The 22790-nt window shown below is 47.1% G+C and overlaps 1 non-coding gene across 1 annotated transcript; it reads right to left on the bottom strand.

Annotated features, from left to right (window-relative positions):
* Positions 1-12643: 12643 nt before the first annotated feature.
* LOC114913045 (small nucleolar RNA R71) lies at positions 12644-12749 on the bottom strand. Its single transcript, XR_003799073.2, has one exon. It is a non-coding gene; the product is annotated as a small nucleolar RNA R71 (small nucleolar RNA).
* Positions 12750-22790: the final 10041 nt, after the last annotated feature.

Below are 22790 nucleotides of genomic sequence, written 5' to 3'. Positions count from 1 at the left end.
GTGCGGATTGGTTAATTGCTTGGTGTTTAAGGCAAGTGGTTAAAGAAAGTGGTTTTTAATTGGTTCCGTTGACTGACCGGGCCAACTCAGTTGGTGTCTAAGGAAAGCAACGAGCAGAGAACCTCCCACATCTTACGCTTACCTGGCCGAGTCAGTTAGTCAGTCTTGAGCTTGGAGTGCTCAAAGGCGGTCTTGGAAGTTAGGAGCTGTCTAGATCTAAGTTAACCTTAGGATAGAGAGTCTATGCTTGTTTAAGTTGATTGCAATTAACATCTAAACATTAACTAATTTCTCCCTTTTCATAGATTTAAGATTCTTAGGTTCTTCTCTTTAGATTTTCTTCATTCTTTTCTCACTTTATTATAAAAATATATATTATAAAAAAAAAAAAATTTGTGTTTGCTCTACAGTATTGTTGGGTATAAAATACCCACAGCCGAAGTTCTCAGCAGAATCGACTCCGAATGGACTCCGCCCGGACTCCTACGGGAGCCGGGCTCCGCCCGCAACATCAACTCCGAGAGGACTCCACCCGGACTCCTATGGGAGCCGGGCTCCGCCCACGACTCCAACTTCAAGGGGGACTCCGCCCGGACTCCCACGGGAGCCGGGCTCCGTCGCCAACTTCAACCGCCGGTAAGATCCGTCCAGACTCCTACGGGAGCCGGACTTCGCACCTAACTTTAATTGCAGGAGGACTCCGCCCGGACTCCTACGGGAGCCGGGCTCCGCCCACGACTTCGACTTCAAGGGAGACTCCGCCCGGACTCCCACGGGAGCCGGGCTCCGTCGCCAACTTCAACCGTCGGTAAGATCCGTCCGGACTCCTACGGGAGTCGGACTTCGCACCTAACTTTAATTGCAGGAGGACTCCGCCCGGACTCCTACGGGAGCCAGGCTCCGCCCATGACTCCAACTTCAAGGGGGACTCCGCCAGGACTCCCACGGGAGCCGGGCTCCGTCGCCAACTTCAACCGCCGGTAAGATCCGTCCGGACTCCTACGGGAGCCGGACTTCGCACCTAACTTTAATTGCAGGAGGACTCCGCCCGGACTCCTATGGGAGCCGGGCTCCGCCCACGACTTCGACTTCAAGGGGGACTCCGCCCGGACTCCCACAGGAGCCGGACTCCATCGCCAACTTCAACTGCCGGTAAGATCCGTCCGGACTCCTACGGGAGTCGGACTTCGCACCTAACTTTAATTGCAGGAGGACTCCGCCCGGACTCCTACGGGAGCCGGGCTCCGCCTACGACTTCGACTCCGAGAGGACTCCGCCCGGACTCCTACGGGAGCCGGACTCCGCCCACGACTTCGACTCCGAGAGGACTTCATCCAGACTCCCACGGGAGCCGGGCTACATCACCAACTTCAACCGCCGGTAAGATCCGTCCGGACTCCTACGAGAGTCGGACTTCGCACCTAACTTCAATTGCAGGAGGACTCCGCCTGGACTCCTACGGGAGCCGGGCTCCGCCCACGACTTCGACTTCAAGGGGGACTCCGCCCGGACTCCCACGGGAGCCGGGCTCCGTCGCCAACTTCAACCGTCGGTAAGATCCGTCCGGACTCCTACGGGAGCCAGACTTCGCACCTAACTTTAATTGCAGGAGGACTCCGCCCGGACTCCTACGGGAGCCGGGCTCCGCCCATGACTTCGACTCCGAGAGGACTCCGCCCGGACTCCTACGGGAGCCGGGCTCCGCCCACGACTTCGACTCCGAGAGGACTTCGTCCAGACTCCTACGGGAGCTGGGCTCCATCCTCAACGTCAACTGCTGGTACGTCTTGTCTGGACTCCTACGGGGGTCGGACTTCACCTTTGACTTTAATTGCAGGAGGACTCCGCCCGGACTCCTACGGGAGCCGGGCTCCGCCCACGACTCCAACTTCAAGGGGGACTCCGCCCGGACTCCCACGGGAGCCAGGCTCCGTCGCCAACTTCAACCGTCGGTAAGATCCGTCCGGACTCCTACGGGAGCCGGACTTCGCACCTAACCTTAATTGCAGGAGGACTTCATCCTGACTCCTACGGGAGCCGAACTTCGTCCACGACTCGACCGACTGTGAGTGGACTTCGTCCAGGCTCCTATGGAAGCCAGACTCCATCTTCTATTCCGACTATGGGAAGACCTCGCCCGGACTCCTACGGGAGCCGGGCTCCATCACCAACTCCAACCGAACTTCGGCCGACGAGTCTGGACCACAATAACGGACAACACTGCTCCACTCTCTACGGCGGGCCCTAAGCAGCTCCATTACTTTCTGACAGGCCGTATTAACAGCCATGATTCTGCTCCACTCCCTGCGGTGGATCCTGTGCGATTCCACCACCCCCAGATGAGTCACGACAGCAGACACCGCTCCACTCCCCGTAACTGATCCCACGTGGCGAGCCACGGCGATAGCCACGACCCCGCTCCACTACTCTCCGTAATAAATTCCTCCTGACTCTGGGCGGCCCACTACCAGACGGTTACAGACGTCGCTATCAATCTGTTGCCCTCTCCGTCTATAAAAGGAAAACTCCAGATACGTTATTCGATAAGCTCTTAGTTTTTACCTCAAAACTCTGCTAAATTCTTCGTTCGAGCACTCCATTCTTGTTGAGGCAGAGAACTGACTTGAGCATCGGAGGGTCTTGCCGGAACAACCCCACCTCCAGTTTAGACTTCCTTTGCAGGTCCCGACGGCGACCGCGACTCCCTCGACTCCAGCTTCTCCAGCGCAAGCGGATTTTTGCACCAACAGGATTGGCGCTAGAGGAAGGGGCTGTGTCTTTGTAGTACCCTTGTTCTTAAAGGAGCGCTCAACGGATCCGCCTCCGGTCATCTTATCCGGCACCCACTCCTCCTTTCCCCCACTGGATCCTCACCTGATGCCTTCTCGTGAGACATTCGCACAACTACCCACGGCCTCCGCAGCCATATCTCGGACCCCAGTCTCGCCCCTGGTTTCCCAGGCCCCGCATCCTCCGGCTATGGTCGCCGACATGGGGTGGCCGGACGATCGATCTCTGATGGATTCCATCAACACCCTCTCGGGAGGATCCCAGCGGAAAACAACCAACATACCGGCTGTATCCCCCAAGCGGCAAAAGATTGAAGAACCCATAACCTTTACCGAAGAAGACACCCAGGGAGTCCAATTCCCTCATAACGACGCAGTCGTAGTTTCCTTGAATATAGCAAATTACGACATCCGTCGCATTCTTCTTAACAACGGAAGTTCGACCGACATCTTGTTCTACGACGCCTTTTCAAGAATGTCCACTCTTAACGGTCATCTGAGGCCGATTAGCTCCCCCTTAGTAGGGTTTACCGGCGACGCCGTTCCGACGGAGGGGATGATAACTTTGACTGTGGCCGTGGGTCAATATCCAAAGCAATCCAGAGCTCTGGTGAATTTCTTGGTGGTGAAGGCGCCATCCGCCTACAATGCAATCCTCGACCGACCTGGCCTCAATGCTCTCCGAGCTGTCGTATCAACCTACCATTTGAAGTTGAAGTTTCCCACCAACCAGGGGATCGGAGAGGTCCGGGGAGACCAAGCCCTGGCCAGACACTGCTACAACATCGCCTTGCAAAGAAGCGATCAATCTGACCCCTGTCCCGTCGATGGACTAGATGCTCGCGATGACCTCACCGAAGAGAGGGGCACCCCAATCGAAGATCTGGTACCGATCCCTTTGAATGATGGGAACGCGGAGCATGTAGCGCTAATCGGCTCCAACCTGGGGGAGGAGGTGCGGACGCGTCTCATTGATTTTCTACGAAGAAATGCGGATATTTTCGCTTGGGTTCCAGCGGACATGTCGGAGATTGACACGGAAGTCATGGAGCATCATCTGGCCGTCGATCCAAAGCATCGACCAACGAAAGAAAAAATCCGGAGTCATGCCCCGGAGAGGCAGAAGGCGATAGCCGAGGAAGTGGATAAGCTCCTCAAGGCCGGATTCATTAAGGAAGTCAATTATCCTGATTGGATTTCCAATGTTGTCCTGGTCAAAAAAGCAAACGGCAAGTGGAGGATGTGTCAAAAAGCTGAATAAGGCTTGTCCAAAGGACAGCTACCCCCTTCCCAGAATCGACCAACTGGTGGACGCGACCTCAGGCCATGAGCTCCTCACCTTTATGGATGCGTTCTCTGGCTATAATCAAATTAGAATGGCGTCGGAAGACGAAGAGAAGACAGCTTTCATCACTAATCATGGCCTTTACTGTTACAGGGTCATGCCTTTCAGCCTCAAGAATGCGGGCGCAACCTACCAACGGTTGGTGAACAAAACCTTCAAAGAGCAGATCGGCCGAAACATGGAGGTCTACGTGGACGATATGCTCGTAAAAAGCAAGTCTTCCAGAAATCATGTCGCCGACCTCGAGGAGACCTTCGACGCTCTTCGGAAATATAGAATGAAGCTGAACCCCACTAAATGTGCTTTCAGAGTAACCTCAGAAAAGTTTCTGGGCTTCATGGTATCAGGGCGTGGGATCGAGGCCAATCCAGAGAAAATTCGCGCCATCCAGGAGATGGCCGCCCCAAAGTCGATCAAAGAGGTTCAGCACCTCACGGGGAGGATAGCGGCCCTTAATCGCTTCGTCGCAAGGTCGGCCGAACGGTGCTTGCCCTTCTTTCAAACCCTCAAGCAGCCGAAGAACTTCTGTTGGACCTCTGAGTGCCAACAGGCATTCGAAGAGTTAAGAAGCTACCTTGGCTCACCCCCACTGTTGGCAAAGCCTGAACCTGGGGAGAAACTATTTTTATACCTAGCGGTCTCTCCCATGGCCCTCGCGGCCATCCTTGTCAAAGAAGAAGCGAAAGTCCAGCGACCAGTCTACTACGTTAGCCGCGCACTGAGGGACGCCGAGACCAGGTACACCAAATTAGAAAAACTGACTTACGCCTTGTTGATTGCAGCCCGGAGGCTCCGACCCTACTTTCAAGGGCACACCGTGACGCTACTCACCAATCAACCGATCAAGGCGGTTTTGCACCGGGCGGACACCTCTGGGAGAATGGCAAAATGGGCGATCGAGCTCACGGAATTCGACATCAACTACCGACCCAGACCAGCAGTGAAGGTCCAAATACTGGCAGATTTCATAGTAGAGTGCAGCATCCCAAAGGAGGCTGAACCTGAGCAAAGCAAAGTTGACGACCTGAAGTCTCAACCGAACTCCCCCAACGAAGAGGCCAATCCCTCCGATCGCTTTTGGACCCTTTATGTGGACGGATCTTCCAACATGTCGGGCGCAGGTGCAGGCCTGATCTTGGTCAGTCCAGAGGGAGTCATCACGGAGTACATTCTGCGTTTCGAGTTCCCCGCAACAAACAACGGAGCGGAATATGAAGCTCTGATCGCAGGACTAAGGATCGCCAAAGAGCTGAAAATAGGTCAACTCCGGGTACACAACGACTCCCAACTGATGGTGGGACAAGTCAGCGGGAGTTATGAAGCGTGGGAGGACAGTATGGCCAAATACCTTGAGAAAGTAAAGGAGCTTACCCCCGCCTTTAGCAGCTTCAACATTAGGCAGATTCCAAGGTTGGAGAATACCAGAGCTGACCTTCTCTCCAAGCTAGCAACGTTGGCTCCGGCCGAGTTGCCCAAAGGCATTCTCTTCGAAGTTCTGATGCACCCGAGTACAGAAGAGTTGTGGCCCGTGATGGAGATTGACCACGAACCCAGCTGGATCGACCCACTGATAATCTATCTCAGAGATAGAGTCCTCCCTCAGGATGCGAAAGAAGCTCAGAAGCTCCGAAATCAAGCCTCCAGATACCTCCTTTATGAGGGCAAATTGTACAAGAGATCATACTCTTTACCCCTCTTAAAATGTCTCCGGCCCTCGGAAGCTGACTACGCCTTGTGGGAAGTACATGAAGAAATTTGCGAAAATCATTTGGGGGCTAGATCCTTATCCCACAAGTTGCTCCGCCAAGGATATTACTGGCCAACGATGCATCATGATTCGATTGAATATGTCAAAAAGTGTGATCGATGCTAGAGATACGCCAACGTCCAGAGACAGCCCGCCACCGAGCTCACACCCTTGAGTGCCCCATGGCCTTTTGCACAATGGGGGATGGATATCCTTGGCCCCTTTCCCATGGCGTCTGGGCAAAGGAAGTTCCTCCTTGTAGCGATCGACTACTTCACCAAATGGGTTGAAGCCGAACCACTAGCGAAAATTACAGAAGCAAAAGTGCAAGATTTCGTCTGGAAGTCGATCATGTGTAGGTTCGGTCTGCCTAGAACCCTAATCACTGATAATGGACGGCAATTTACGAGAGCAAAATTCATCGAATTCTGTGAAGATCTAAACATCTCCCACAACTTCACATCAGTAGCCCATCCCCAGGCGAACGGCGAAGCTGAGATGACTAACAGAACCCTTTTGCAGGGGATTAAGACAAGACTTGAAAAAGTGAAGGAAACTTGGGTGGACGAGCTTTATCATGTGCTGTGGGCGTATCGAACTACCCAGAGGCTACCTACGGGGGAGACCCCCTTTGCTTTAGCCTTCGGTACGGAAGCCGTCACCCCAATCGAGCTTAAACTCCCGTCGGCACGGGTCGTGGCATTCGACGAACATCAAAATTCACAAAGTCTTAGAGCCAACCTCGACCTGCTGGAAGAAAGACGGGAGATTGCTCAGGTTCGAATGGCAGCCTACAGACAGAAAGTTGCTCAATATTACAACGTCCGGGTCAAGAACAAAGCCTTTAAAGCAGGAGATCTAGTGCTTCGACGAGCTGCTGTCTCGCAACCTCAGAACCGGGGGAAACTCACCCCAAACTGGGAAGGACCGTATGAAGTCAAAGAAGTAGTCCGGCCAGGAACTTATTATCTTAAGGAACTCGGAGGAGCCGACCTCCCGCGACCGGGGAGCTCGAAAAACTTATGGGTGTACTACCAATAACTTCATTTTAATTGAAAGTTGCATATCTGTATGTCTTTGAACAATTCGCACAAACTGTGTCAGATATGAAGGGAAAATGTCGTCCCGACAAAGTCGAAGGCCCGGTTCCATTTAGACCGGATGGGGGGAGAGGCCCTGCAACGCCCATATGCGCCCCCACAGCCCTGTTAGGGACAGGAGGAGAACCTCGCCCTAACTGGAGCAAAGTCGAAGGTCCGGTTCCATTTAGACCGAATGGGGGGAGAGGCCCTGCAACGCCCATATGCGCCCCCACAGCCCTGTTAGGGACAGGAGAAGAACCTCGCCCTAACTGGAGCAAAGTCGAAGGCCCGGTTCCATTTAGACCGGATGGGGGGAGAGGCCCTGCAACGCCCATATGCGCCCCCACAGCCCTGTTAGGGACAGGAGGAGAACCTCGCCCTAACTGGAGCAAAGTCGAAGGCCCGGTTCCATTTAGACCGGATGGGGGGAGAGGCCCTGCAACGCCCATATGTGCCCCCACAGCCCTGTTAGGGACAGGAGGAGAACCTCATCCTAACTTGAGCAAAGTCGAAGGCCCGATTCTATTTAGACCGGATGGGGGGAGAGGCCCTGCAACGCCCATACGCACCCCCACAGCCCTGTTAGGGACAGAAGAAGAACCTCGCCCTAACTTGAGCAAAGTCGAAGGTCCGGTTCTATTTAGACCGGATGGGGGGAGAGGCCCTGCAACGCCCATATGCGCCCCCACAGCCCTGCTAAGAACAGAAGGAGAACCTCACCCTAGCTCGAGCAAAGCCGAAGGCCCGGACTCCTACGGGAGTCGAGCTCTGTCCGCGACTTCTACCGCAAGAAGGCCCCCACCCGGACTCCCACGGGAGCCTGGCTCCGTCGCCAACTTCCATTACCGGTAAGCTCCGTCCGAACTCCTACGGGAGCCAGACTCCGCACCTGACTTCAATTGCAGGGGACTCCACCCGGACTCCTACGGGAGCTGGGCTCTGCCCACAACTCCAACTTCAAGAGGGACTCTCCGCCCGGACTCCTACGGGAGCCAGACTTCGTCACCAACTTCAACAGCTAGTGTTCTTCGTCCAGACTCCCACGGGAGCCGAACTTCACCTCGACTTCAGCGGAGAAAAACTCCAAGCGAAAAGGAAAAAGGAAGGCAATGGACCACAACAGCGACGATTGGAAAATAAACAGCGGCCAAGATGCAGAAAATCCTGTCACAGCAAGGATTGGGGCTCCCATCGGGAGTCCCAGCTTTCAAGGAAGCTTTCGACGCAAAATAGGATAACTTACTTAGGGCGACAGAAGCTCGGACCCCCGAACTCAAGCCCTAAGAGGGACCCCAAGCCCGAATGGCCCCGGGCGAGCCTGCGGCCATTGACGAAAAAGATGGGTTCGTGCAATGGCAACCGGGTACCTTCGAACGGCGTAAAAATTGAAAAAGAGCTCGGCAAATGACAATCTAACATGAATAAAAGGGGCCACCGGTGACCTTAGGGCGACGTAAAAAAAAAAAAAAGAGAAAAGGAAAAAAAAGAAAAGGAGGAAGGGAGAAGAAAGAAGAATAAAGAAGTTCGACAGACAACTATTCGATGCAAGATGCGGACGAGGTAACAAAATCTCCTTTTCATTTTTCAACTAACAAGATGTACGTTACAAGACCCGGTGGGCCAGGGAAAAAAAAAATACATCATTGCAAGTCTCACGAACATGGTTTGGAAAGGATACACCGGAGGCCGCTTCAAGCTGCAAACTTTTCTTCCCATTTCTGTCCTTCCCAGCCGCGTTGTCCAGTGCGTGTGACAGACCCATCGGCTTTTGCCCCGTCTTGTTTCGCTCCACCTCCAAAGTCCCAACCTTAGGGGGAAAAGGATGGGATAGATTCTCGAGGGCGGTAGGGGCAACGGCAGCGGCGACGAAGACCTGTTTCAAGAAGAACCGGAGTCACCCCGGGGGCAGCGGTGGCACCAGAGATATGCGTCATCACCGAATGCTCCGTGACAGCCACCGTCCAAAATGCTCCGGCAAGGTTGGCATGCGCTACTTCCACCGTCCCCGCAACAAATTTCACTGCCCCACCGTCGACGTCGACCACTTCTGGTCCCTTGGCCCTGACGACATCAAGGATCCCGCCACAGCTTGTGACGACAGCTCTGCCCTCTTGACCGGTATCACCCCATCTTGCTACTCCAAAATTCTCGGACAGAATGCCTTTACCGATGGCCCCCGTTATTAAACCCCTGTTGTCGAAGAAATTCTTCCTCGAGCCCCCTTCGAAACGACGGGGACCCTCAGCGGCCGCTCGATGGCTGGAGAACTCACCGAACGCTGTTCTCCTCCTTGCCTTCCTCCAAGCCCTTGACATCCCCTTGAGGATGGCCTCCGGGGTGGAGGACATGACGGGAAACCCCTTGGAGAGGAATAGGGGGGCTGAAGATGGCAAGGATCGGTGCGGAGGACACTCGGAGTTGGCAGAGGCACCAAGGAAGTGGCTGAGTAGCTAGGCTCTCAGACGAAAGAAAGGTGCCGTCCTTTTGACAGAATGAAGCCCTGAAGGAAGGGTAGGGAGTTTAAATAGGCAGCGGATCTTAGCGCAATTATGACGGCGGGTGTCCCTAGGCCAACCGGTGCTTACCACGTGTCCCGCGTGTCCCACTCGCCTCTATCGAGGATTGACTGTTCGCAAATTTTCATAGCGCGATGCTTGGGCTCGCGTTTCGACGGGAGTTTCGAAAAGACTCCTCAGGTCGCCCTAACCGAAAAAAGGGCTCTGGCGTGCGCACATTAAATGCCGACATATCCAAGGACGGTTGTGCGCAGGATTCGAGAGGACAACTTCGGCCATGCTAATCTCTCTGTACTTCCTTCATTCGAAATTCAAACTCGGAAGTAGGAAGACTAGTGTTGGGTATAAAATACCCACAGCCGAAGTTCTCAGCAGAATCGACTCCGAATGGACTCCGCCCGGACTCCTATGGGAGCCAGGCTCCGCCCACAACATCAACTCCGAGCGGACTCTGCCCGGACTCCTACGGGAGCCGGGCTCCGCCCACGACTCCAACTTCAAGGGGGACTCCGCTCGGACTCCCACGGGAGCCGGGCTCCGTCGCCAACTTCAACCGCCGGTAAGATCCGTCCGGACTCCTACGGGAGCCAGACTTCGCACCTAACTTTAATTGCAGGAGGACTCCGCCCGGACTCCTACGAGAGCCAGGCTCCGCCCACGACTTCGACTTCAAGGGGGACTCCGCCCGGACTCCCACGGGAGCCGGGCTCCGTCGCCAACTTCAACCGCCGGTAAGATCCGTCCGGACTCCTACGGAAGTCGGACTTCGCACCTAACTTTAATTGCAGGAGGACTCCGCTCGGACTCCTACGGGAGCCGGGCTCCGCCCATGACTCCAACTTCAAGGGGGACTCCGCCCGGACTCCCACGGGAGCCGGGCTCCGTCGCCAACTTCAACCACCGGTAAGATCCGTCCGGACTCCTACGGGAGCCGGACTTCGCACCTAACTTTAATTACAGGAGGACTCCGCCCGGACCCCTACGGGAGCCGGGCTCCGCCCACGACTTCGACTTCAAGGGGGACTCCGCCCGAACTCCCACGGGAGCCGGGCTCCGTCACCAACTTCAACCGCCGGTAAGATCCGTCCGGACTCCTACGGGAGCCGGACTTCACACCTAACTTTAATTGCAGGAGGACTCCGCCTGGACTCCTACGGGAGCCAGGCTCCGCCCACGACTTCAACTCCGAGAGGACTCCGCCCGGACTCCTACAGGAGCCGGGCTCCGCCCACGACTTCGACTCCGAGAGGACTTCGTCCAGACTTCCACGGGAGCCGGGCTCCGTCGCCAACTTCAACCGCCGGTAAGATCCGTCCGGACTCCTACGGGAGCCGGACTTCGCACCTAACTTTAATTGCAGGAGGACTCCGCCCGGACTCCTACGGGAGCCAGGCTCCGCCCACGACTTCGACTTCAAGGGGGGCTCCGCCCGGACTCCCACGGGAGCCGGGCTCCGTCGTCAACTTCAACCGCTGGTAAGATCCGTTCGGACTCCTACGGGAGCCGGACTTCGCACCTAACTTTAATTGCAGGAGGACTCCGCCCGGACTCCTACGGGAGCCAGGCTCAGCCCACGACTTCGACTCCAAGAGGACTCCGCCCGGACTCCTACGGGAGCCGGGCTCCGCCCACGACTTCGACTCCGAGAGGACTTCGTCCAGACTCCTACGGGAGCCAGGCTCCATCCTCAACATCAACTGCTGGTACGCCTTGTCCGGACTCCTACGGGGGCCGGACTTCGCCTTTGACTTTAATTGCAGGAGGACTCTGCCCGGACTCCTACGGGAGCCGGGCTCCGCCCACGACTCCAACTTCAAGGGGGACTCCGCCCGGACTCCCACAGGAGCCGGGCTCCGTCGCCAACTTCAACCGCCGGTAAGATCCGTCCGGACTCCTACGGGAGCCGGACTTCGCACCTAACTTTAATTGCAGGAGGACTTCATCCCGACTCCTACGGGAGCCGAACTTCATCCTCGACTCGATCGACTGTGAGTGGACTTCGTCCAGGCTCCTATGGAAGCCAGACTCCATCTTCTATTCCGACTACGGGAAGACCTCGCCCGGACTCCTACGGGAGCCGGGCTCCGTCACCAACTCCAACCGAACTTCGACCGACGAGTCTGGACCACAATAACGGACAACACTGCTCCACTCTCTGCGGCGGGCCCTAAGCAGCTCCATTACTCCCTGACAGGCCGTATTAACGGCCATGATTCTGCTCCACTCCCTGCGGCGGATCCTGTGCGATTCCACCACCCCCAGATGAGTCACGACAGTAGACGTCGCTCCACTCCCCGTAACTGATCCCACGTGGCAAGCCACGGCAATAGCCACGACCCCGCTTCACTACTCTCCGCAATAAATTCCTCCTGACTCTGAGCGGCCCACTACCAGACGATTACAGGCGTCGCTATTAATCTGTTGCCCTCTCCATCTATAAAAGGGAAACTCCAGATACGTTATTCGATAAGCTCTTAGTTTTTACCTCAAAACTCTGCTAAATTCTCCGTTCGAGCACTCCATTCTTGTTGAGGCAGAGAACTGACTTGAACGTCGGAGGGTCTTGCCGGAGCAACCCCACCTCCGGTTTAGACTTCCTTTGCAGGTTCCGACGGCGACCGCGACTCCCTCGACTCCAGCTTCTCCGACGCAAGCGGATTTTTGCACCAACAAGTATAATTGTAAGGTGTATGCTTGGCCGTAGATCGTTACGACCAGAAATCCAACCTTTTGATCTAGAAATAGAAAGAACCTTTAGAACCAACAGACGTAAAAATATGGACCAAAATTAGGAGAATGATCCACCCAAGCAACTGAAGGAGTACTTTACTCCTTCCACATATACCTACTCTCCTTGTATTCAAGTGCCCCCTGTGGAGGCCACTCAATATGAAATTAAGTCCAGTATAATTTAAATGTTACCTTCATTTTATGGACTTAATAATGAGGACCCTTATAAACATCTTGAAAAATTTCTTGAGATATGCTCAACTGTCAAAATTCACAACTTCTTCGATGATGCTCTTAGGTTAAAATTATTTTCTTTCTCACTTAAGGACAAAGCCAAATACTGGCTACATACTTTGGATTCCATAACTATATCAACTTGGGACCAGCTGCAAGGAGAGTTTCTCAAGAAATATTTTTTCATAGGAAAAACTAATCAAATAAGGAAAGCCATAACTAGTTTTTCCCAATTAGATGGAAAAATATTTCATGAAACATGGGAGAGATTAAAGGACCTTATTAAAAAATATCCCCACCATGCTGTACCCAAGTGGCAGTTAATCCAATATTTTTATGATGGGCTATCTGAAAGACATCGACAAATGATCGATGCATCATGCAGTGGGACATTCATGCTGAAAAGTGAGGATGAGGCATGGCAACTGTTTGAAATTTTAAGTAAAAATTCATTACATCATATGTCTGCCTCTATTAGAGATAAATCCATGTTAAATCCAAAGAGATGTGGAATATATGAAGTAGAAAATGTCATAGATATCCATCATAAGGTAGATGAATTATCCCAAAAGTTAGATCGATTATTAAGTATAGGACAGTCACCTTCTCCATCCCGTCAGATACAAGATATATGTGCATTGTGTTCGAGCCCCACTCATTGTGTGAATGATTGTCCGGTTACACCACAGTTTCATGAACATGTACAAGAACAAGTCCATCAAGCCCAAACTACTCATAGACCAGGGAACAACCCCTATTCTAGTACGTACAATCCGGGCTGGAGAAATCATCTAAATTTTTCCTGGAGACCACAACCAATGGTTGATCCTGCCGCACCTCGACCTCAATATCAGGACCCAACATATAGGCATGGACCATACCATCAATTTCAAAATGCTCCTCAACCATCTACTACTGGTCACAGCTCAGCTTTTGAGGAAAAAGTTCTGAAAGCACTAGAATGATTAGAAGTCAACACTCAGATCCTTAACTCCCACACACAATCCATTGCTAAGCTAGAGACCCAAATAGATCAACTAGCGACTACATTCAATAGGAGGGAAGGAGAAAAATTACCTAGTCAACCCGAGAGCAACCCAAGAGGACAATTTATGATTGAAAATTCTAATACCCCAGAAGCTTTTTCTGAACATGCCAAATCAATCATGACTTTGAGAAATGGGAAGGTCATTGAACACACTAGTAAAACCAATGAGATCGATCCTAAACCTTTAACCGAATCCAAATCACCCAAGAACAAGAAGGACCTTAAAATAGAGAAGGAACCAACTGCACCGGAATCATCTTACTTGCCTAAAGCCCCATTTTCGGATGCCCTGAAAGCCCTATTCCTGCAGATAAGAAGGGAGAAAAACTCGATGAGATGTTAGAATTGTTTAAGCAAGTCCAAATTAATCTTCCCCTTCTAGACACAATCAAACAGGTCCCTGCTTATGCCAAATTTTTGAAGGATTTGTGCACCTAAAAACGTAAATCTAGATCACAAATTCCAAAGAAAATACGCCTCACTGAACAGGCTAGTTCTGTCTTCCAACATGCCACTCCTCCAAAGCTTAAAGATCCAGGAGCCCCCATCATTTTCTGTGTTATAGGAGATTACCACATTGAAAAAGCTCTTCTGGACTTAGGGGCAAGTGTGAATCTTTTACCTAGTTCAGTGTATGAACTTTTTGGATTTGGAGAACTGAAACCCATATCAGTCACACTGCAGTTAGCTGATAGATCAATTAAGGAACTACATGGAATGCTTGAGGATGTCTTGATCAAGGTAGATGAGTTTTACTTTTCAGTTGATTTTCTGGTTCTCGATATGAAACTAAGTGGCAACCCAAGATAAATTTTCATTATCTTAGGACGACCCTTCCTAGCTACGACAAATGCATGCATTAATTGTAGGACAGGAGTCATGGACGTATCATTTAGGAATAAGAAACTGAGACTGAATATGTTTGGTGCTTCTCAAGGACCATCAATGGATAGTTGCTCGAAGTAGATACACTAGAAGACATTATAGAAGATGCAACACCCACAATTCTAGCGCCTGACCCCTGAGATACTTGCTTGGCTCACTTTGGAGTGTATGACTTTAAGGGATATATGAAAGAAGTTAACACATTGTTGGATACACCACACGATAAAACCACTCCTCCATGGACAATCAAGTATGAGCCATTGCCCACCTTTTGTTGGTTTTATTGCATATGACGTCTGGCTGAAGACGTAAAACTTAGCGCTTTTTGGGAGGCAACCCAAATTTTTTCTATTTTATTTTAACTGATCATCATTTTTTTAAAGAATAAAGGACCGCTCTGTATGGAAGAGTCTGTCAATAAACTTGACGTCTGGCTGAAGACATAAAACTTAGCGCTTGTTGGGAGGCAACCCAATGATTTTATATTTTTCTTACTTTACTGCAGCTACAGAAATTTAGAACAAGAGCCTATTAATCAATGAAGCTATCTTCAACTTCTGAAGCAAAATTATCCCAGGTGCACTCTCTCCTTTTATTTTCTTTGCTTTCCTACTCCATTGAGGACAATGTAGATTAAGTTGGAGGGGGAGGAAATGAATCAAATCCTCGAGTATGGTCAGAAATAATGAGTTTTGTGTATCCAAATTTTATTTTGATTTAGAGTCAATTAGGCATCCTAAACAATGAATGATTAATGGTCAAGATAATTTTAGAGATACTGAGGAATAAATTATTAAGAAAACCCAATGAATGGTAGGGTTTAGACTAGATCAAATTTTAGGGGTGATTCTACAACCCTCTTCTTACTGATTTCAATAAAGAATCTGCTTCATGAGAGATTGGGTGGAAAGGTCAAGGTATGCAAAAATTCTTCTTAAAATATATTTTTTATTAAAAAAAAAATATTGGTTTCCTACTTAGTAACCGGGCCCTTTCGCCTAAGTAAGCGTTGTGGTTCGCGTAAAAAGGTAGGCAATGTTAAAAAAAAAAAAAAAAGAAGAAGTAAGGGGACTAAATTGCAAGAAGATAATAAACCTCTTTCCCATTAAGTTAGAGGATTTAAAGAGTAAAGTGGGGAGTTGGTGAAAGAAAAGCTCTTGAAATTTTTTTAGTTAATACTCAGCCACTAATTGGGTCAAATTGATAATCCAATGAAATATCTCTTTAATGGTCTGATCAAGTATCATCTACCTTTTGGGATGCCTAACCTAATTTTGATTCAAGACCGAGTCGGTACACAATGTTGATATATCTATTTTACTCGAGGACGAGCAAAATTCAAGTTGGGAGGTGTGATAAACACTTAATTTAAGTCATTTAAAGTAGAAAATCATATTTAATTTATTTTATTTATTAAGAATTTGATATTTTTTTTTATGTTTTACAGGAAAGATGATCGTCGATATAAAGAATCCGATTCATAGATCAAAAATATTTAAGTTTGAAGAAATTTGGACTTAAAATAAAATTAAAATAAAAGAAAGACGCATCCGGTATTATAGAAAATGAAGATACTATGCAAGGAATCAAAAAAGATGTAGATGTCATTGTGAAGAAACAAAAGTTTTTTTTTGAAAATGGAATAAAAAAGGGTAGCGTGAAGTTGTTCTTGGCACGCGCGTGAGCAGCGCGGACGCACAGCGGGCGAGTGTGCGCACGTGAGGCGTGGATGTGGGGAGGATGCGGCATAGGCGCGAGCGCGGGCACGGATGCTGCATCGCGGGGGTGTGGGCGCGCGGCAGACGGGTTCGCAGGGAATTTTTGATGGCGGTCGAACAGATGCTTCTTAAAAGAAAAAAATTAATATTTAAAAATATTTTGAAAGGAAAGATTTGTATTTTCTTTAGTTCCACATCGAAAAATCATGTAAAACTCCTCCCTCCTAACACCTATAAAAAGACTTTTGTACTCCCATTGGAGGGAAAACCCAGAAATTCTTCTAGAGCCTTGCATAGAGGAATAGAAAGGGACTACTTCATGAGCAGTTAGGCTAGCAGTCTCGGGAGTGGAGAAGAAATTTTGTAACGACACAGAGATGGTTTATTGTTCTAAACTTTTCTGTATTTCTTTATATGCAATAAAGATTATGCTTTTTATTTAAATCATCATGAGTTCTTTATTTGCTCTCTTTCATATGCTTTTATTTATGCTTTATTGTTAGATTAATATTAGGAACAACTGTTACTTTCCGGAGACGCGCCGTGATCTACGGGTACGGGGCGTGCCGAGGAAAGAAGAGTTGTTTACCTAGTACTTTTCAGAGACGCGCCGTGATCTACGGATACGGGATGTGCCGAGGAAAGATAGATATTTTTTCTAGTATCTATTTAATTAAAAAAAAGAGATACAACTCTGCTAGTACAAAATTAATTCAAAACTCCTGAGTTTTTTATTTTATAATTACATAAATTTTAAGATAATTTATTTTCTACATCAAAAACAACGCTTCTTTCTTTTATTTTGCAATCTCAACTTAGCCCAAGGTCCCTGAGGATACGATCTCGACTCATCCTACCTACGTAGTGAGTAGAGTTATTTTTGGTGCTATCAATGACTACGCATCAACTATCTTTCGGAGCCTTACAGCAACACTACCTTTTAAACAATGAATGTCTTTGGGAAGTAGTCTAGGGCCTACTAATCAGTAGAGCAGATGAGTAAAAAGCCGATAGCCAAACATGTAATATAAAGGCACTATAATGATAGTGCTACCTAGGTGCTATGTGCACCCACATCTCAAATGAAACCACTACTATTACCAATGAATGGAACTACCATTAAATACCAACTTAGGACTTCCTAAACTAAATAAAAATTTAAAATTTATGCAACATTTATATTCCACTCCTTTTTTGAGCAATTGGTAGGATGTGAATCATAAACTTTCTAGAGAAGCAAGTTTGTATAGGAAATGTTTCCAACCAACTTAGCCTTGATATTGCTTAAAAATAGTGGTTTTATGATTGTTTTAGCAAAAGCAACTTTCAGAAAAAATATATTGTTTGGTGGGATTTATAATGTATTCAAAGCATGTTTAGAAGAAGCTAGAAAATATAGCTTCTAGTTTCTCCCCTTCTACAAGGTGGCAACAAGGAACATGCCCTTGCAATTCTTAGCCATTTATGTTTATCTCGGAAAAAATTCCAGCATATCCATTTAAAGATTGCCCTAATTCTCAAATTATGATGTCATATGCATGCACATGCACCCAGCACCATTCATGCTTCAAAAAGGAAAATAAAATATTTTATTAAATGCTGACTACTCTCACTGCGTCATGTTGGAGTTTAAAAGAAAAAAATATATATATTTTATGAAATTCTGGGACCCACGTATCCCGGCCCTCATTCTCACCGACTCAATACGGCACTCTCTAAGTACCACGTTGGATATCAAGCAGTAAGAAAAAGTCATCGATTGTTCGGATCCATGCCCATGCTATTTCTTTATCCCCCCACACAAGCTCTTCTCTTCTCCCTTGATAGATTAGATATTTATTCTTGGGATGTTTATCCAGAAGGTACTTATGTTTATTCTATATGTATTTCTATTTATTTTTAGAGGCAAGCAGGGGAAGGCAATGAGCATTTACATAGATTTCTATTTATTTTTAGTCAATTTCTATTTAGTTTGTGAAGGTATATGTTTACTCTGTACCATTTTGTATTAACTCGGTTCAAAGTCTGTGTTTATTCTCCATTCTTGTTGTTTATTGCTAGTATTGATGAATTAAATCAGTCTCAAGATACGTAACATCATCATACGAGATCAAAGAGATGTTAATCTGAAAGCGTCAGATCCCAACAAACTAATTTACCGATTAGCAGATTCAGCTTGATATTGTATCGATTTGAATAAAGGACGTCCTTGTATTTTGTACAGATGATGTCTCAGCTAACAAATAAATATTCAGATTGGGTATTTACCGACCTGAATTCCGATGCCTCCTTATCCGAGATAAATGTTATGACGTTTCTATTTCACTCCGATCATCTACCGAGGCGAACTATTATAGTAACAGATTTACTCGCTCTGCGAACGTCTGTGATGGGTTTCTCAACCAAGCCACAGCAAGCCACAATCTCATGTCCAGCTCATATACACAGCTGTCCGCCAGCTCACTTACATGTGGCTCTCTAACCGCCTAACAGACTCCTCTAACGGTCTAACAAATTCTGAAATGATCTCCTCAACCCCTCTATAAATAGAGAGTCAGGGATCCTCTATGGGTAAGTTCTGTTCTCTAAAAATAAGGGAGACTCTACCAGTAAGAAATTAGGCTAAACTCTTGACTTCCACCTAGTTCTTCTTCAGTTCCACTCACTCTCTCTTGCTCTTCCACTCCTTTCCACCCCTATTCTCAAGGCTCAAATTAACTTAAGCATCAGAGAGTTAAGAACCGAAAGATCCCCATCTGATTTCTTGACTGATTTTGCAGATTGGAGGAGTTCTCGACAAGTCGCAAGGATCGCTCCAGCCTAATCTCACCTAAGTCAATCTACTCTACTCCAGATTTCGAGCCCTGCAGCAACAGATTGGCATTAGAGGAAGAGCTTTTCTATTTTTTCTTGTGGAAAAGATGATTAAAGCATGAGCCCAGTACCCCTCTCCCTCCACTCCAGAAGAAGGAGCACCTGAGGTGCCACCACAGTAACTAATTGCGGTTGATCCTCAATAATTTAACCTCCTTGTTCAGCAAGTCCAAGTTCTGACAGCAGCTGTTCAATAGCTTCAAAAGAAAAAAGAGCAACCGTCGAAAGAAGCTCCTCCTCCAAATGCTTTGTTCCAACACAGCCCTCAACTAATCCTCAAGATGAGCACCACATTGATGAGACTGATAGCGAATTTACCCTCAGACTCTGAAAGTTCAAAAAGAGGGTGACTTGGAGCATAAGATCCTGGATCTTGAAAAGTATCTAATAGACCTCCAGATAGGAGGTCGATCTTAGAATAAAGATAATTTTAATCTTCGATCTCCGTTCTCTCATGAGATCTTGAGTGATCAATTTTGAACCAGTTCAAGATGTCCGTCATCGAGTCTTTTGATGGCTCTGCTGATCTGATGGATCATATCGAGGGTTATAGGGCCCTCATGGCTTTACAAGGAGCTTCTGATGTCCTATTGTACATTGCTTTTCCTGCAACTCCCAAGAAGACGGTGAGGGTTTGATTTTTTGGACTCCTACAAGGATCCATCTCTTCTTTTGAGCAGCTTGGGAGATTATTCATCACTTATTTGATACTAACAGATCTCATTTGAGGCATGTGGATAGTTTTTTCTCTGTTCAACAGTAGGAAGGAGAAGATCTCCGGAAGTATGCGGCTCATTTTAATGCGATCATCCTAGAAGTAAAAAATCTTAATGAATCAGTTGCCATATCTACTTTGAAGAGAGAATTCAGGAGCAACCGTCTGATTTTTTTTCTGAATAAGAACTTTCTGTATACTTATGATGAGATGCTTGACCGGATGCATAAGTATGCTCAGGCCAAGGAGGAGGAGGCTATCTTAAGGCAGACAAACAAAGATAAAAATGAAAAAAAATGGTCGAGAGAGAATGATGAGCAGACTGAAAATTCAAATCGACTCTGAAAAAATTCGAGGTCAAGAAGCCCACCTCGGCACTTTAATTCTTATGCCCCTCTGTCTGCTCTCCGGCTCAGATTCTGATGAAAACTGAAGGGGAAAGATATCTTCGAAGGTCTAATCCCTTGAAGGCCCCTCCAAAGAAGAGAGACAAGCAAAAGCATTGCCGTTTTCATAGAGATCATGGTCCTGATATCGAAAAATGTAGGCAGTCGTTAGATGAGATAGAAATCTTGGTGTGTCGGGATTACCTCAGCAAATATATTAGACTGGTCAAAACTATGGAATACAGACCTCCAGTAGAAGAAACTTCTAATGATCACAACCGACCAACTGCTGGTGTTATCAATATGATTTTCGACATCTTACCTGGCACTGATGACTCGCTCTCAAAGAGGCAGAGAATTGAAGATGTTATTTCTTTTTCTAAAAATGATATAAAGGAGATCCAAAACCCTCACAACAATGTTATTGTCGTCTCTATGACGATAGCAAAATATGATGTAAAAAGAGTTCTTATTGATAATAAAAACTTGGCTGATGTATTGTTCTATAATGCTCTCTCAAAAATGAACCTGATCAGACAACTCAGGCGGATCAGTACTCCTCTCGTTGGGTTCTCAAGAAATCCAAAGGCGACTGAAGGAGAAATTACTCTATCGATTACAGTGAGATAAAAACCAAAGCAGTCAATGGTGCAACTCACTTTTCTGATAGTCAGAGTCTTATCTGCTTATAATGCTATCCTCGACTGATCTGATCTCAATGCTCTCAAGATCATTGTCTCTACTTACCATCTGCTGGTGTATTTTTCGACTAAGGAAGAAGTTGGTGAAATACGTGATGATCAAATGGTGGCTTGACAGTATTTTATGATTTCTTCTAAAATAAATCAACTGGTGGAAACTGTGCTAGTTGACATACCAAATGCATTAGATGAAGTTGGAAGAATCCAAAATGAATTGGGAGAAAAGCTTGAAGCCATTCCTTTAGGAGATGATCCGAAAAAAATGATCAAGATCGGTGTAAACCTTAAGCCTAATTTAAGAGAGAGAATGATCAAGTTTTTACGAGCAAATGCTGATGTCTTTGCTTGGTTGGCTTCTGATATGCCTGACATCCCTACCGATGTGATTATTTATAAACTAAATATAGATCCAAATTTCAAACCGGTTCAGCAGAAGAAAAAAGCTTCATCTCAAAAAGGCAAAAAATCATCGATGAAAAAGTTGATAAGCTTTTAAAAGCCAAATTCATCAGGAAAGCTTATTATCCGAAATAGATAGCTAATGTTGTTATGGTCAAGAAGACCAATGGCAAATAAAGGATATGCATCGTCTATAAAGATTTCAATAAAGCTTGTCTGAAGGATAGTTTTTTTCTGTCAAAATTGATTAGCTCGCAGATGTTAACTCCAGTCACAAGCTCTTCAGCTTTATGGATGCTTTCTCAGACTATAATCAAATCTAAAAGGCTCTAGAAGATGAAAAAAATACTGTCTTTATCATCGAAAAAGATTTGTATTGTTACAAAATGATACCTTTTGATCTTAAAAATATAGGTGCTACATTCCAACACCTCGTCAATAAAGTTTTCAAGCATCAAATTGGCTAAAATATGGAGGTCTATGTTAATGATATGATAGTAAAGAGCACCGAAGAAGATTGGCATATTACTGATCTAAAAGAAGTATTTGAAGAACTTAGAAGGCACCAGATGAAGCTCAATCCTAACAAATGTACCTTAGGAGTGGGCTCAGATAAGTTTCTTGACTTTCTTATTAATCAAAGAGGAAAAGAAGTTAATCTTGAAAAGATTATAGCATTATTAGAAATGAAGTGTCCAACCTTTATCAAAGAAATCCAGCAACTCATCGGATGAGTGGCAGCCCTCAGTCGATTTGTTTTCAGATCAGCTGAAAGATACCTTTTCTTCTTCAAAATATTAAGAAATATCAAAAATTTTAGCTGAACAGAAGAATGCCATACTGCTTTTGAGGATCTTAAGAAGAATCTTGGCTCTTCGCCTCTTCTTTCTAAGTCAATCGAAGGTGAAGAACTATACATCTATATTTTCGTTTTACCTTATACAGTCAGCTTAGTTCTTATCCGAAAAGAAATGGGCATTCAAAGGCCTATCTACTACACCAGTAAATTACTGCAAGATGTAGAAACCTGATATAAGAAGACCAAAAAGATGATATATGCTTTAATCATGGCAGTTCGAAGACTCGGACCTTACTTCCAAGCTCATACTATTATAGTATTGATAGACCAGCCACTCAGATCGATATTACAAAGAATTAATACTTCAGGTCGAATCATCAAATGGACCATTGAACTTAGTGAATTTGATATCCACTACCAACTTCGAACTGCAGTTAAAGGCCAGATACTAGCTAATTTTGTTGCAAAATGCACTATCTCAGATGATGGGTCAATCCGGACAAGTCTTAAAAGTGATGATTCATTCTAGATTCTATATGTGAATAGACCCTCAATTCATAGGAAAGTGGCACCAGTTTAATTTTGGCTAGTCCTAAAGGGTTCGTGACTAAGCAGGTCCTGATGTTCAATTTCAACACTTCCAATAATAGCACTGAATATGAAGCCTTAACACCAGATCTCAGAAGCATAAAAGAATTCGAAGTCAGAAAATTAATGATTTTTATAGATTCACAACTTGTCATCGACCAAGTCCAAGGTTAATTGAAAGTCAAAGATTTCATGATGGCTCGTTACTTGTAGAATGCCAAAAAATTATTCAAA

The sequence above is a fragment of the Elaeis guineensis genome, chromosome 13, assembly GCF_000442705.2.
Source record: "Elaeis guineensis isolate ETL-2024a chromosome 13, EG11, whole genome shotgun sequence".
In the NCBI taxonomy this organism is placed as follows: domain Eukaryota; kingdom Viridiplantae; phylum Streptophyta; class Magnoliopsida; order Arecales; family Arecaceae; genus Elaeis; species Elaeis guineensis.
Note: the sequence above shows the minus strand (reverse complement) of the source record. Positions and strands in the feature narration are given on the sequence as shown.